Consider the following 18,431-nt stretch of genomic DNA (forward strand, 5'->3'; position numbering starts at 1 on the left):
GTCCTGGGACCAACCTTGTTCAATTTATTCATAAACAGCATTGAGGAAGGGATCAGTAGTTCGTTATCAGTTTTTGCAGATGACACAAAATTGGCCAGGGCAATAACTGCACAGCATGAAGCAGATATCCTACAGAATGACCTGGACAAAATTACGGAGTGGGCAACGACATGGCAAATGAGGTTTAATGTGGAGAAGTGTAAGGTTTTGCACTTGGGGACCAAAAACATAAAAACACAATACACGTTAGGAGGGGAACCCTTGGGGGAATCAAAAATGGAGAAAGATTTGGGAGTCTTAGTTGATGATAGATTAGGCAACAGCATGCAATGCCAAGCGGCAGCTTCCAAAGCCAACAGAATATTAGCATGCATAAAGAAAGGGATGTATTCCAGAGATAAGACTATAATCCTTCCACTTTATAAAACTCTGGTCCGACCGCATCTGGAGTATTCTGTCCAGTTCTGGTCGCCAGTCCTCAGGAGGGATGTGTTGGAGCTGGAGAAAGTCCAGAGAAGGGCAACTAAACTGATTAGGGGGTTAGAGGACCTTACCTATGAAGAGCGGCTGCAATCGCTCGATTTATTTTCCCTGGAGAAAAGACGTCTGAGAGGGGACATGATAGCAATTTATAAATATCTTAATGGGGATCTCAGCTTAGAAGAAAAGCTGTTCATTCGAAGGAATTGCATGAGGACTCGAGGACATACAATGCGATTAGAGGAGAAGCGTTTTAACCTCAGGCAACGTGGGGGGTTCTTTACTGTTAGGGCTACAAGATTGTGGAATTGTCTACCACAAGAGGTGGTTTCTGCGGGTAGTATGGTGACTTTCAAAAGACTCTTAGACTTACATCTCAAGGATCAGGAGATTGAGGGCTATGTTAGATGATTACAGTCACACACACCTACACAGGTTGAACTGGATGGACTATTGTCTTTATTCAACCTCGCCTACTATGTAACTATAAAAAAAAAAAAAAAAAAAAAAAAAAAAATAGTCAACCCAACCACAGTTTATTTTACCATTTTCTGGCTACGTTGCCTTTGGGCAAAATTCCACCATCAGACTTGAGGGGGTGATAAATGCTGAAAGTCACAAGATTCTCCGGTCAACAGACACCATTTAGCTTCTCTGTAGCTTCCAAGCTGATGGACTTGTTATTTCTAGGAGAAGACTGGGAGTGGGCAAAAGCCTGGCCTGGTACTTTGACAACTGTGTAAGGGGATGAATTACCTCCTTACACAGCCTCTATAAGTCTATAGGGTGCCACCAAGGACAAAAATGTTATCACGCATGATATTAAGAACAGCCCTGCCCATGCGATGCCACTGCCATGCCATCCTTGGCCTCTGGAAGTCATGCCATCTTTCAATTTCCTACATATAATTAAGTAAGTGTCCTTGTGTATATAAAAATTGGTAAAAAGGCGCTGGTGACCCTGGATGTTAAATCAATTGAATACTAATCTCTTACTCAATTGAATTAAATGTATTAAGAAAGATATATAAAACCTAGGTCTTTTAACTGGTGTGATAAAACTTTGTATAAATCAATACAGCAATGGTAGATTTCCTATACAAAATCACATAAAATAGTAAAAGTGCTGGTGGCACAGGAGTGTGCTGTGTTATATAAATTAATCCGTTATATAAATACACATATATGTCCAATAAAAAATACTATTAGTTTTAAAGTGCTAGTGACGCACACATGTGCTGTGAGAAAATAAATAAGGTGCTTGATAGTGCAATAAATACCATAAAAAACTTGATATTAAACCATAAATATAAAACATAAATCCTTAATTAAACTATTAGTGTTATAATATAAATTAATGCTTATAAAGTGCTTCAATTGTGGACTGTGATCCAAACTGTGATCCAAACAGTTCATGCAAAAGGATGTTGCTTGGATATTAGGTGCTCCAGTGAATAGGTGTGCCACACTTTGCTTCTTACCAGATGTAGGTAGGTCACAAGGACCCCAAACGCCTGCGATCCCTTTTCTTAGGTGGATCAGACCATAAACACTCCTCCTCTTCACTTAGATTTGAGTATGGCTTTCAACAAAATATTATGCTCCTTTTCCTCATTCCTCCATTAGTATACCTCATATAGATGTAAATTAAGCCCAAATGTAGGAAGACAGATAAGAAGCCGACATAGTGTAATATTGCTACTTTATTAGTAAAAGGTATTGTTCACAAAAATTGGCTGTTTACTCTTAGTTGTGCCCTCCTGGCACTGGGCAATCTGCATTGGTTACTATGGGTAGCAGGATCGGGGGTCAGGATCTTCAATTAAAAAATCAGCTTTTCCCTTTACTAGAGATATATAATGGTCCGGCACGCAGGGAATGCAGGGTGACACAAGTGTCCTTGTGTGTTTTTCCAGTGGAGAATTTTTGCTTGCTTGCACACAGAGCATTATGCAGGAAAATATAAAAATAAAGTGGTATTAAACCCAAAAAGGAAACAAAAACATTATTATGTCACAGCTTACCAATACCTAAATGTGGTGGCTACATTAAATTTCTTTTTTTAGTTTTTTTCCCTTCATTTTCACCTGTTTATCTGGTCAGTAACACACTTCCTGGCCTACGGTGGTTCCTCTATCTATGGAGGAGCAACATAATAACCTTGGACAGCATTGCCTGCAGAGGATAGTGTTAGAAGGTCTCAGAGATTTAGATGGACTTTACATAGATGACTAACAAATTAGAACAGAACTCTAGATGACACTTTTAAAGCAGCTACAGTTTTTTTTTGTTTTCTTTTTTCAACATTTGGGATAAAATCTTTAAATAAATGAAACAATGCTGACTATAGGAGAAGACTGGGAGTGGGCATGTCTGCATACCTTTTTCAGTCATTCTCTTTGGACAGAAGCCAGACTTTCTTCCTGTCAGATCAGCTGCTTTACACATGCCCACTATGCGGCCGGTGTGTACGGGGCTTTAGCCACTCGAAGGAGGATGGGGGAACTCAGAAAAACAAAGGTTTCCTTGTTAATGCTAGCGACAGACTGCATCATATATGTAATGTTTGACTTTGCCTTTAGTACCACTTTAACCACCTACGGACCGCCCACTGTGTATTTACGTTGGTGCTTTTAAGTTAAAAATCGGGGTTATGGCAGCAGATAGCTGCCATACCCCGGTATTTTTTTTAAACCGCGGGCAGTACGCTTTAATATACGGGTGCTCCCTTCATGGGCAGCGGGAAAGGTGCCCCCCCCGCCGCCCATTTCTTTTACAAGGGATGTTTACATTCCTTGTAATAGGAATAAAAGTAATAAAAAAAATGTTTTAAAAGGACAGTGTAAAAATAAAAAAGCAAAGATAAAATAAATAGGAAAAAAAAAATGAAAGCGCCCTGTCCCCGTTAGTTCACACGCAGAAGCAAACGCATACGCAAGTCGCGCCAACATATGTAAACAGTGTTCAAACCACATATGTGAGGTATCTCCGTGATCATTAAAGCGAGAGCAATAATTTGAACCCTAAACCTCCTCTGTAACTCTAAACTGGTAACCTGTAGAAATTTTTAAAATGTCGCCTATGGGGATTTTTAAGTACCAATGTTTGTCGCCATTCCACGAGCGTGCGCAATTTTGAAACATGACATGTTGGGTATCTGTTTACTCGGTGTAACATTATCTTTCACATTATAGAAAACAATTGGGCTAGTTTTACTGGTTTCTTATTTTTTAATTCAAAAAAGTGTATTTTTTCCACAACAATTGCGTTTGTAAGACCGCTGCACAAATACGGCCTGATAAAAAATATTGCAATGATCTCCATTTTATTCTCTAGGATCTCTTCTAAAAAAATAAATAATGTTTGGGGGTTCTAAGTAATTTTCTAGCAAAAAAAAAAAAAAAATGATTTTAACTTGTAAACAACAAGTGTCAGAAAAAGGCCTGGTCCAGAAGTAGTTCATGGATGCTCTCCAATTGTGTCTTCTGTTCCCCTAAAACCAGAACATTTACAAACATCACCCAAAAAAAAAAGAAAATGATTACTCCATATAAAAACGACTGATGTGATAGATACTGTATGGACAGTAAAGGGCATCATAAGTCACTGAGTTTTATCAATACGGCCAAGTAATTAAAGATATATTATAGTGTGCTCAAGTGACTAAAGTGATTGCTCATTATGCCTAGCAGCAGCCATTAACGAATCTTAAAAATCCATTCTATGGGCGTAGAAGCTCGGGTAACATTAGGTAGGTTGATGAATACTTTCCATTCTGTAGAAATGAGATTCACAATCGCAGTAGTAATGCATATTCATCTATTACTTGAAGTAACAGAACTTGCTTTTCAGGCTTCAACAACACAACTTTAAATGTACAGCAAAGCTCCATTAAAATGAAGGAATAGAAAAACAATTGGGCAGGAGGAGAGTGACCTGTTATGTGACCTGTCAAAGTCATGTGAGTGGCCTTTCCTCCAATCAGAAAAGCAGAAAGTACGCTTGGGGACACTGCAAGCTCCACGTCACTTCCTGTATTTTATGGTTAAAGCATATGTTATACTGGATCTGTTCTACATTAAAAAAATAGATGTTAATGCAGACAGAAATCTTGTTAGCTGATAACCTCCTGTATGCTCTGCTTCAGGACTGTTTTTACTTAGCGTTGCTCCCTGCTATGACCGTGGGCTACAAAACACCTCTCCTTGTTATTGAGAAGAGCTGGAGATGTTAAGGGTGTTAACACACTCCCTGTGCTAGGATGACAATGCTGCTCAGTACAGTTGTAAGCAGGTGCAGTTAGCTACTGTGCCACTAGGTGGCTCTTTCCCAAAATGTTGTGTGGGAACAGGGAATCGCTTAATCAGGTGTTAGGTCCCTTTTAGCTAGAGCCCTCCTGTTGTGATGTCATGAGTGGAGGTAATGCCCATATATACTGAATACCAGGTTCGGAGGAGTCTAGTACAGTCGGGCATGGGAGCCTTTTACCCCACACATATGCAGATGTAGGAAGCCCAGTCAAGGCCGTACTCAAGGCAGTAGTCTCAGGATAAATGTAAAGAGTTCAGTAGGAGTAGCTGCACCAGTCCTGTCTCTGGAATGACAAGAAGAGAGTTGTGAGCTGGATCTGGATGCAAAGATGATTTTAACGTCATATCATACTATGTATATCATGAGAGCAATTTTTCTTGTTTTTAATGTATATTTTTTTAAACTTTTGTAACAAATATTGATGTACATGAGATTTGGCCATTCCTTCTTTGGTACCAGTAAAGTCCTAAATCACAATTTTCTCTTCTGTAGCGATATATATGGATGAGGTACCTTTCTGTAGCCTTTTCTCTTGTTGGTAAACTGGATGCATGAAGCCTAATGGGCAAGTCAGAGCCCTCTGAGTATGCACTATTGACTCTTGGAACAAGAGAGTGATTTCAGGGAGTGGGCCTGGCCGGGTAGAGTTATGGGGTGGGACTTGAATACAGAGACTAGTATACTATAGAAGGCACCTTGTTAATCTCAACTGACAGAGCAGGATGCTTCACATTGTAAATCTCGGTTTGAACCGAGCAGAATGCTACAGATATAGTATACAGGGAGATGGGTCCCATTACTACTATGCCCCCAAGGAGAGAGAGACTGTGTAAAAAAGGAAGATGGCATAAGAGTGATGAGTAATGTGCTGATTTCACATAATGACTGCTACAGTATGTCCACCATATGTGTGATAGGCAAAGTAATGCCAAGCACTTCCGCAAAGTATGTCTTTGTGATGTGTGCTGCCAATTACTGAAGAAAATCAGTAAAGTGTGGAAACTATACTATTTGTGTGGACATTCCTCTCTCTTGAATATAAAGGCCATATATATTGGGGGAAGGTCTCTTGCAAGGAAATGGGCACTATAAGGGGGATGTAAGGGGCTACCAGCAGGTGGGTTGTTGTCCTATCATAGAAGGAGTGGGACAGGGACCTGTACCGCTTGGTGCCAATCACTAGCCCCCTTACATGGTTGACACTCTTTAAAAATAGGCCCCTTGTACACACTAGGGAAAGGGGGGGATTATTCTGTATTACAGGACCTTCATCATTGCATTCTTGGTCATATGTCTGTTCTACATAAATGTATTTATATTTAATCTTTTGTACTGCATATAATGGTATGCATAATGATTGGAATTCAAGTCCAACATTGCATTGGTATACTGACTGACCACTGCAGGTCAGGTACTACTTCTGTAATTATTATTTATTGGCACCATTGTGGGTTTGGCTGCAGTGTATTTGAAGATGAGCAAGCCACAGTACCTTTTGAATACTCTCTGATATGGCAAACATTTCGCAAACATGAGAACTCCAACGCTGATTATACAGGCCTAGGAAATTAGGATGGAAATTACATAAAAGGATAAATGAATAGACAGAGTCCTCCTGATGTTGTCATTGTAGCACTTGCCAAGTTTTATATATTACTAGCCTTTGCTTACCTTCTGGTCCAAAAATGTAGTCATCGCAGAACCTTAATAGTTTGAAGTCTAAAGCTGGCAATGTTATTCTCTTCCAATTAACAATACTTATGAAAGAAGGTTTGCATGATTTTGTATATAATTATTTAGCAGGGCTTTTATTACCAGCTGAAGCAAGGGAAATTTGATATTATTCATAGCAACCAGCCAGATTCCAAGAAATGGAAACGAACACTGCACTAGATTATGTAGGCAACTGTAGTAGTAATGGTGACAGGGCAAGAGAAATGGCAGGAGCTGGTAATGATGTTGCAGGCTAAGAAAGAAGGCAGGTGCTGAGTATGGTTGCAGTCCAGCAGAGGTGGCAGGATCTGCTAATTGTGGCAAGCCAGGAGAGGTGACATGAGCTGGTAATGGTGGCAACAGGCCAAGGGAGGTGGCAGGAGCTGGAAAGTTGTAGCAGGCCAGAAAAGGTGTCAGGCCAGAGAGTCAGCATGAGCTGATAATGGTGGCAGGCCAGCATAGTTGAGAGAAGCTGGTGACAGGCCAGCAAAGCTGACAGAAGCTGGTGCTGGTGGTAGGCCAGGTGAGATGAAAGAAGCAGGTAATAGTGGCAGAGCAGCAGAGCTCGCAGGAGGTGATAATAGTGGAAAGTATCTTTTTTAGGGGGCCAGATTACAAGGAGTAAATATAGTCGGTAGCACCAGCTGCAGGGGTTTTGTAAACATTGCTGATCTAGGACTATTACATTTATTGACAGTGAAATTGTCCACAGTGTCAAGGTACAGGTGGATTCATCTCACAGTAATAAAACCTCCTGCTGCACTGAAGCCATTCTCAGACAGCACACTAGCTTCAGGGCAAGCCAGAAGCTCCAGTGTGTATTCAGCAAGCTGCCGACAGTGGTCCAGTCTGGACATCCAATGGTCTACAATCATGTGGCTTAGGCGCTGCTTGGGACTGCTACCAGAAGCTTGACCAGTCTTCTATGGTTGCAAAAACAACTTAAATGTGTCTAGCAGAGGACAGGGATGGCCTTCTGAGCAAATAATTGTTAGTGGCATACCTGCCACAGTGGTTCAGCACAGTTTATAAAGTCATGGAAGGGGGCCACTCCTCCAGCTGGAATGGGAATGGCTGTATAGAAGGCTGGCATTAGGAAACTGGGCATGAAGCTGCAAATTTGAAAATGACTTGCTAAGCTATTGCTTGCTCCTTGTTGCACAATTGCAGCAAGTCCACATTGCATGACTCCAGATCAACTTTCTTTACAAACATTCTGCAAGTTTGCTGCAAGTTCTGGTTCAGCTATGTTGCGCAACAGTCTTCCCACTACAGGAGTCAATGCGACTTGCAGAGCTCTTGCTATAGACTCACCACTGCAACTTTGCTCTTGTTAGAGATGCAAATTTGCTACAAATTAGAAAAGTGTCAACTAGAACTTGTGCTTTAAGTGCTCTGCAAGTGTACAACTTGCCACTGAAAATATGTAGCAAGTTACCAAGACTTACAATTCATTACTGCCACACATTTGTGGCAAGTTGTCCCTGCTATCTGAGCGGTAGCTGCTGCAGAAGATGGTGGGGTGGAGTTATCATGAGGTGCAAGCCTATGCTTGGCCCTACTTAGCATGGCCGTGTGAATAGCAGTGGCCTGTACATGTACGGCCGTGTCAGCTGGTGGAAAAGGATGCCTGCTTCCTCAAGTCCTCTGCAAGCTGCCACTGGATGAAATCCTCTCTCACATATGTTCTGGCTCTCCCTCACTTTGCTCATTTTCAATCTCTGGCACAGAGATGCAGCTGTGGAAAATAGACAAAGACAAATTCCAATTGCAATCTTTGGCTCAAAGTTACTAGGGACAAGAAGCAGGAAGGAGTTTTAATAAAAAAAAAAAAAAAAAGAAGAAACCACAGATGATGCAGCAATGGAAAGTAGGCCAGCGGCAGGACATTTGTAATCAGAGATAATATGCCTGACTGAAGTCTGCCTAACTTTTATTTGATATAATGTGAGATGTTTTAGGTGCATATTTTTTCTTCCACTTAGCTTTATTTTTCTTTCAAAGAATGAGGGCTGTTTAAACTATAAAGTCCATATCAACATAAAATAAAATCCAGTTTATCCCCCAAATTAATAATAACTCCAAAATACTAACACCTAAAACAAACAATTCCTTTTTTTAATAAAAGGCATGCTGCAGAAAAAAAGGAGTTTAACCTAAAATAAATGCTAGCAGCATAAAAAAGAAACCTCAAGCAACCCCCAAAAGAAACGGAAACCCCAAAATACTATCCCAGGAATAAAAGACTCCTATTTTTTTTTTCCAAAGGGAACCCTTATAGCAAAAAAACAGTTTGCTTAAAAAAGACAATTTCAATTCAATTTCAATTTAATTTCATTTCAATAGAAAACAATTACCTGAAAATAAATGAAACACCCAAATAATACATAAGTTGACTTTTGTCTCCTTGCTGAAAAAAAAGTTTACCTTGGATGAAGGTCCTAACAACAAAATTAAAAAAAAAAAAAAAAAAAATTATAAACACCCCTCCCAAATGTTCAGCTGTGCAACAAAGGCCTTTTTTTTTTTTTTTTTTTTTTTTAAGGGAGAAAAAAAGTGATATGGATGGTACAGCATGCTAAAAGTGACCATGGACCTCAAATCAAGCAAAACAAAAAATAGAAAAGTACTGAAATAGGCAGTGGCAGTGAGGGGGTTGATTGCCCAAAGAGCTAGCAATCAGAACTGTTTCCTTTCCTTTTCTACTGGCTCCCCCTGTACAGTTTGAAAGGTTTCCTTATTCTTTTTCTGCTGCAGCTTCCAGCACACTGACAATAAGGCTAATCTCTGTCCGCCCTTTTATCGTGAGGGGGCGGCATATTTCAGAGACTCCAGAGTTCAGTTATTATTTATGTCAATGGATGGCAGATGTAGTTTGTGTCCATGAACCACAAATGTGTTGGGTTCGTTGCAAACCCATCTTCAACCTAAATGCAAGGCTCATTCATACTTATCATCAATCAATCACAGCATAGCTTGGGTTGAATTAAAAGTGTTTACAGTGGATCATAATATTTTTCCCAGTTTCCCGTTGTTCTTTTTTCTGAGTCCAGAGGTAGGTTAATTTTTAAAAACATTATTGAAGCTCAACAGCTAGCCAGATAACCTTTTGTACAACTCAATTTACTGCGATCAAGAAGGCATCTAACAACAGCAAATTATCTCATTATTAAACTAATAGTTATCTAGGTAAAAATAATAATAATCAAAAGTAATGCCATCAGTAGCAGGGAATGGGTATTGCAGGATGGGGCATTGGCCAAAGTGCAAAAAATGTGTATGCAGATTAAAGCAGGTGTTGGAAAGGCTCCAGGAGAGGATCTGAGAGCACCACAGAGTAAAGGTCAAGAAAGGGCCCAGAGAGTGGGTTATAGCATCAGCCAAATTGGTTGGATAATTCAGTAGCACTTAAAAAAGAATGTTACAAAAAAAGCTACTATCAAGTATAAACTGCAACAACCTATGGGGTGTTTGCACATACCTGAAGCAGCGTTAAAAAAAGTCAGCCTCTAAGGGCCAATGCCCAGCAACTCTAATTGGCAAGGTTCTGACTCTTCATGGTAATTTTAAAAATGCTCATGAATGTACATTTTTATTGGACAATGAGACAACCCCTGGTTGTGTAGTTACCTATACCTTGTTTGTGCAAACAAATGGCAACCACCCCAATTTATAGCTAACCTTGGCAGCAAGGAACACATAGAAGGTCAGCACACATCAAAGGCAAAGAACCAAAATTTCCCAGCTCACTTACCACCTGGTCTGCAACAAACAGCAGATCCTGTCTAACAGTTTATGTTAAAAAATAAGGGGTTTAGTCGCACACATTTGCAAACATATGTGTAAGCCACAGTGGCCATGTCACGGCAACCCAGTTCACTGCAGTCCTAACTTTATAATTTTGAGAGTCTCCCAAATTGGAGCACGTATATAGCACGTATATAGCAGTTGTGGTGCCTTGATGTGGCCACTGCGGCTTACACTGTTTCTTCTACAAAAGGTTTTATTAACGTATAGTGAGAATACAAAGATACAGCATATATCCAAAAAACTGCGTGGAAATGTTCAAATAGTACATACACATAAAAATGAAAGAGGCACAATTGGGTAGGCAGATTTCGTAAATAGCCCGAAATATATAAGCAACAATAATATACGCAGGATACATATAATGAAGCATCTGCAAACAGAGGGGACCTCTGGACTACACAAAACGGTCAACAGGGAAGGGCATGATCCACTACGCCATCCGAAAATGAGATAGAAAAGGAGAAAAAAGAAGAGTGAAAGAGAAGAGAGAACAAGAAGAGAAAAAACAAAACAAAGAAAGAAACATAGAAATCTCAGGGGCCAAGGGTGCAGAAAGATCAAATTTCCAACAACTGATGGTCAAAACACGAAGGGTGTGAGGGAGATATCAAAGGTTGCCAAACTCTAAGAAACTTATTGTGGGAGTCAGTTAATATGGTACGGCCTACACATCTATTTGCAAATGTGTGCGACTAAATCCCTTATTTTTAACATGAACTGTTAGACAGGGTCAATTTGGTTTTGTTGCAGACTAGCTGGTAAGTGAGCTGGGATTTTTTTGGTTGGCTTTTGATGTACCTTGCCCTTCCATGTGCTCCTTGCTGCAAAGGCTAGTTATAAGTTGTGGTGGTTTCTAATTATTTCTACAGGTTGTGGATTGGTGTGGGCACACCTGTGATACCTTCAGCTGAGATTGTGCCCTTTCTGGGTGTCCTGTGCATCCCTATACCTTTAGGGAGGGATGGGCTCCCTCCTGGCAGACCTGCCTTAATCTATCTAAATGATATATATGTGCTCCAATTTGTAAGACTCTCAAAATTATAGAGATAGGACTGCAGTGAACTGGGGTGCCTTGACTTGGCCACTGCAGGTTACACATATCTTTGCAAATGTGTGCAGCTAAACCCCTTGTTTTTAACGTGAACTGTTAGACAGAATCAATTTGGCTTTGTTGCAGACTAGCTGGTACATGAGCTGGGAATTATGGTTTGTTTTCTTTTGACTATACCTTGTTTGTGCCTTGTCTTTCAAGGGTAGCCATTGTCATCTCCTGTGTGAGAGTCATCTGCACCAACCACTCCTGTATATAGTGGGTTTAGGAAGAATATGCACTAACCTGTAGGTTGCCTGTAAATATTTTTTCAATCCTTAGGGATGCCATATAATCAATTTTCTAGGCCGAACACAGGCCTATGGTACAAGAAAGATGTAGACTATGAATGCAGCATCCTCAGTGATAGGACAACAGTCACCATCCGGAACAATGGCAAATAAGACATTATTTTCTTCAATTTGATTCATCTTCTGACTTTAGCTCTATGAGTTTATTTTTATCATTTGGTTGCATGCATTGTCCTCTTGCCAAGAAAATAATCTGCCAGATTACATCTACAGGGATGTTACATAGCTGCTTATTTTGTTTACTACATAAATAAATGAATTTACACCCCAGACTGAGACTCTATCGTGATTCATATGTTTCTTGATGCTGTCGTTGATTTGAGTAATATGTGATCATTCCTTTTTTTTTCCCCTTGTACTTGGTAGGTAGCTACATGAATCTCACTAAGTGTTTTTGGCTTAAAACATCCACCCTTCACCATTCTAATGTCCTGCAAGGTTTTCTCTAACATAAATTAGTCTTATATTACTATATCACCCTCCCCCCTCCTCCATGTATCATGGTGTATTGCTACATACTGTGTCTCTAATGTCTGACATTTATTCTGATAGCTCTTTTGGTTTATTAGCTGCAGGGTACTTGTCATTGCTTAAGCTAACCCATCAGTTATTGGGGAGGTATTTTAATAGGCATTTAAGGTGAACATAATGTAGAGTATAGTTCTAGTGACAACCAACGAGTCAGATATGCTCTTGACAGATATGCCTTGTTGTTCTGCTAAAGTATAAAGAAACTCTGCATTTAATACAAAATACCTTTCAGTGAATTATGATGCCCCCACCCCATACGGAATCACAAGAGGGTGGATTTACTAAATGCAGACTGTGCACTTTGATAGCGCAGTTGCTCCTGAGCTTAGTAAATTAGGTAAAGGTTCACTTTGTAAAGAATACACAAATCACATGCAAGGAGCAATTTTGCTTGCACGTGATTGGATTATAAAAATCAGCAGCACTTTCGGTCATTTACTAAGCTTTGGAGCAACTGCACTTGCAATATGCATAGTGTTTAGTAAATCAAACCCAAGGTCTCTACCTACAATATCACTCTTGTAAACAACAGTAAAACTTCTTCTTTGTAAATATTTACAGAAACCATCATATGCACAATAAAGATGGACATTTTACAGCCTTGATGCATCGAGGGACCCAAAATCAAATTGGTTATGTACCGGACATTGTATCTTGTGTATCACACAAATTAACTAATTGTATCAAAACCAATGTACTGCAATGGTCCAGAGTGATCAGGCAATATAGTTTAGTGTAGCATCACCTATAGAAGTTCCATTTGCTATAAGCCAAGCAAGCCTAGCCTACTGGTACATGGCTGCCCAAGGAATGCCATGTTCAGTGGCCAGGAAGCAAAGGGGTCTGAAGAAAGGAAGTACAAAAGGGTTCCAATGGTTCCAAGAGGGCAGTTGTCCACAGGGGGTGGCTGGGATCAGTGTCTCGCAGGAATGTAGTCAAAGGGATGTGCAGATGGGTCAGTTCAGGCTGCATTCAGATACATGGTCAGCAAACAGGTTAAAGTATTAATCCTGGCAACAGGCAGAAATGTGGTCAATAAACTGGCCAGGGTTAGTACAGGCGGCAGCCAGAGGCTACACTGCACTGTTGTGGCTGTGATTAAGAACACTATTGGTGGTGTCACATGCGACAATGGAGACTAGTGTGACAGCAATGAGGAACAATGGTCGACCTGAACCGTTCGATCATCCCTTATCACCACTACAGCAGTACAACGTCACCTTAGTGCATTTTCCTTGGTGACAGTATGTAAATATATATATATATATATATATTAAATAAAAATTATATTAAATAAAATATATATATATATATATATATATATATATATATATTTTTTTTTTTTTTTTAACATACTGTCACCAGGATAGTGCAGTGACACTATACTAACGTGGAGGGGGGCTGATCAGGATTTTTTTTTATTTTATTTTTACACTATGATTGCTTATTACAGTGATGATCACTGTTATAAGTGATTATTAACAATGTGTAATAGCTTCCATCCATTATGGCATTGTTTACTATTGTGATCTCTGTGATTGGTCATAAAGATCACATGGTACAAGGCCACTGTGATTGACCCTGTACTATGTTATCACTGTGACCATTCATAGAGATCACAGTAGTAAGCAATGAAATTAATGAATACCATTGTTTACTACTCTACATGTGATCGCTGTGATTGGTCACAGCAATCACATGGTACCAGGGTCGCTTACAGTGGCCTGGTACACCAATCTGTGATCTGCTGTGGTCACAGATCGTGCAGTTGTGCTGTCCTGAGGCCGTGAACAAGCACTGAAAGTAGAAGGCTGCTCCTGCTTGGCCACATATGTGCATTGGTTGAGCAGGAGGCGGTTAAACTAAAGGTTTAACTAGCTTTACCATGTAAATCTAGGGCCCTGGTGCCTAACATGCAGCCCTTTGTAACTTTTTGGAACTTCTGCAAACACTAATCTGTATTTCCCTATTGCCCTGTTACAGCAGTGATCTCTAGCAGTCTTGTGTAATGTGTCTCCAGTCTATGACTCTCCTAAAGCGTGTTTTAGATCTGCAACAACTCCTATATCATGTTCACAGACTCTGACAGTCTCGTGCAGCATATCAGCAGTCTATGGCCATCTCTTGTACTGTATATTGCTGCAGGCTCTCACCATCTCTTGTTCTATGTCCAGAGTCCCAGACCATCCCTTGCATCATGTTTGCAGTTTCAAACCATCTTTTGTATAATGCCCACAATCTCTAAGCATCTTCTGTATCATGTCAACAATCTCTAACCATCTTTTGTATCATGTCCACAGTCTCTGACTATCTCTTGTGCCATGCCCACGGTCTTTGAGCACCTCTTTTATCGTTTCCACAGTTTCTTACCATCTCATGTATCATACATGCAGTCTCTGATTATCTCTTACCCATAGTCTTTGTCTATATCCTGTTGTGTGTTTTTTTTTTTTAATTTTACATATATCTAGTTGTGTGCTAGATATATACATGTTTGTGTAACAATGTTTTTGATTTCTTATGTAATAAAATTGTAATTTATCTATACACAGTTGTATCCTTTTTTCAGTGTTTTAGTGGCACGTAAAGTCCCAAACCATTGGGGGTACCCTTTTTGTATCTGTTGTGTGTCTACTGTCTCTGATAATGAATATTCACTGAATTTTATGTGCGGCCCTTTTGTGGGTTTGAGGCCCACGCTTGAGGCCCATCATATCAAGAAAGTTGATTACCACTGATCTAGGGGATACTGCATATTTTTAATTTTATTAAAGGTTTATATCTACTCTGTTTTTATCAAGCTTTTATGTCTATTTTTTCCCATGGCATTGTGGGTGAATACTATTATAAGAGAGATATATTTAAAGGAAAAGAAAGAGGCAACATTCAGTCTTCTGAAATTAATTATTGTATTTATTACTTGTCCAAGACAGAGAACATCATTGGGCATTACAATTGAGTGCTACGTTTCCTAAATATTCTACCAGACTGTTGCAGAGATCTGATTTTGCTACATTATACTCCTTTGATAATGTCAAGTCATGATTTGAATAAATAACAGTTCTGTGTATGAACCATAATAGTATAGAGATGTCCTGTCTTGTCTGCTTGACCCCTGCTGACTCCTTTTGAGTTGAATGCTTCCCCTTTAAGTTTGCGAAGTCTCAGTAATACAATGCATGGCATGTATGGGGGACTATAACTATAAAGGTAGAGGGAGACTATTGCAGCGGTTTCTTCATTTACTAATATACAATGGCATCTGTCATAACAGGAAGCCTAAGACAAACATGAAGATATGATTAACCATGTATACTCACCAAATTAAGGCAAGACATATATCAATTGTCTAGGTGAGATGTCACAAGCACTGAATGGAATACAGATCACGTTGGTTGATATCTTCTCTGTCATCTGATCCAGCATGGCCACAAGAACAACAATCTGCATTTAACCCTTCAGTAAGGGTATGGCGTTTCTTTTTGTTTTCTTGTTTCAGTTTTTCCTTGGGTAAAGTGAAGAACAAGAGATGTAAGACTAGCAATAAGGAAAACTGCGTAGGCCCGATTAGGAGTCTGTTACATTCATGAGCTGTGGGGGTAAAACGCCCTGCTGGGGGCACTCAGTGCCAGTCATATGAGTGTCAGATTGTCCCGCTCTCCCATTGCCTTTCAGCTGCTCTGCGGGCAGCACACTGGAGGTGTCTGACACCACATAATAGAGCTTTAGGAAAATTATAATATCAGCCCCAGAGAAAGTCCATAGAGATAGTGTGCACTCAATGAACATAGTTCAGCTGGACCAGCCTTTACATATACATTTCACCATGACCATGAATAATGTATTTATTAACTGTTTGCTATAAATGAATAATTTCTCAGTAATGGACACATGTTTCTGTTGTGAACAAAGCACGTTTTTCTTATTTTTCTTTTTTAAAATGAGAAAACACTGTTTTTGACATTATAACATCCCTTTCTTACAATTTAAAATCTTTAAGAAGAGTTGTATTAACAAGAAACAATGCCTAGGGGTATCTAAATAGTTACCACTTTTCCCAAATGGACGTTCCTGTATGTCTTTGGGTTTCACTGGTTATACCGGGATGATGCCTGCACCTACAGGCATCATCCCAGTATCGATCATTTCAGCCAGTGATTCCCTTTAATGCAGAAGTGACCCGAGTGGCTAATTAGCCACTCGATCACTTCTGTGGGTGGCGGAAGGGGGTCCCATCCCCCTTGCGCCATCGCCTCTCCAAGGCTCTCCGGTCCCATTGCAGAGGCTGGGAGCAATGGCTGCCCTGTACAGAGAGAGAAAACTGACATCACTCCCCTCTCTCTGCAACCCTGGAAACCAGAAGCGACCCCATTGTTTACCTGGCCACCAGCGGCCAGAAAAGCAGCTAATCAGACCAATCTGTGTCTGATCGGCTGCATGGGGGGCTACAGGGGAGATTTGGGGTCTAATAGACCCCAAATCTCTCCATAAAAAGGACCTGTCACAGCCCATGCTGTCACAAGGGTTGTTGTTCGGCCCTTGTGATAGCAATAAAGTTACTAGAAAAAAATAAATACAAAAAAATGTAAAAAAAAATGTTGTATAAAATAAATACATTAATTAATAATAAAAAAATAAATAAAGCGTCCCTGTCCCACCGTGCTTACGCGCAAATGCGAACACATCGTAACACACGTAAGGTATTGTCGCGAACGTCAGAGCGAGAGCAATAATTTAAGCACCAGACCTCCTGTGCGACTCTAAACTGGTAACCTGCAAAGGCATTTAATGGGCCACCTATGGTGAATTTTAAGCACCGTAGTTTGCCACCGATCCACGGGCAGACGCAATTTTGAAGCATGACATTTTAGGTATCTATTTACTTGGTGTAACATCATCTTTTAAATTATATATAAAAATTGGGCTAACGTTACTGTTTGTTTTGTTTGTTTTTTTTTTATCATGAAAGTGTTTTTTTTCCCAAAAAATTGTGTTTGAAAAACCGCTGCCCAAATATCGTGAGAAGTGTCAGAATAGGCTGAATAGGAAGTAGTTAAAAAAAAAGACTTGCACTTTCAGTAAAAAGTGGAAAAGCTTTTGAAATGTTGGGCAGTGTCTGATGCCAGGGACTGCAATGAGTTTTTCAAGCAGAGGCTGAAACCTAAATGCCCTGAAACTGGCTGAGAAATGTTAAATTCCACCACAATTTTGAGGAGGTTTTGGGGGAAGTGGTACTCTTAGGCCAGTTATAGATGGTTGGAAGCGAAAGCGGCAAGATTGGAACCATGTATGGGCAGGCTGAATGAACCCAAGTTATTGATCAATCAACTTGGGTACAATCAGCCTGGCGAACTTTACATGCGATTATTGCTAGCAGCTGGTATAGCCTCTGAAAATAATCACTGAGTTTTCACGGCAGGATGGCTTCCCCATCTGGGAGATTACAATGGCTCGGTGGAAGGGATTCCCCTATCAACACACTGTCTGTGTTGATGAGGGAATCAATGTGTTTGAAGGAAAGAAATTCCCTCCATGTATGGCCTGCATTACATTGCTCAAATCCTGATTCTTACCTGCGGCCCCCCCTGTGCATTTTGTACAGCAGAGATGCTATTGTTCTACCCCCTAAATTATTTGGGTGGAACGCCAAGGGGTTGATTTACTAACAGGCAGTTCACTTTTCAAGAAAAGTTGCACTTTGCAAGGGAATTTTCCCCACTGCTTTGTAAATACGGTGAAGTTTCACTTTGCAAAGAATACCCAATCACATGCAAGAAAAATCTAAAAAACAGCATTTTTGCTTTTACATGATTGGATGATGAAAGTCAGCAAAGCTTTACCACATTTATTAATCTCTGTGGCAAATTCCCTTGCAAAGTAAACAGCCTATCTGCCTTTAGTAAATCAACCTCACAATTTTAGAGTAGTGCGTCACTGAATCTTTTTTAACCTTCCTAGCGGTATTCCCGAGCGTGACTCGGGGTTAGATTTTAGAGCCAAAAGCGGTAACCCCGAGCCACACTCGGGGTAGCGCTAGGAAGATCGCTGGATCCTGGTAGAGGTTTTACTTACCTTTTCTCCGGGATCCAGCGAAGTATGCGGGCGGTATGCGGCGGCGGAGCTTCCTCCGATCGTCTGCGAGCCCTGGCTTCCGTCTCCGGCGACGTGACGTCCGCCGGGGGGGT

The sequence above is a fragment of the Pelophylax lessonae genome (genome assembly GCF_965119305.1).
Source record: "Pelophylax lessonae genome assembly, chromosome: 1".
In the NCBI taxonomy this organism is placed as follows: Eukaryota; Metazoa; Chordata; class Amphibia; order Anura; family Ranidae; genus Pelophylax; species Pelophylax lessonae.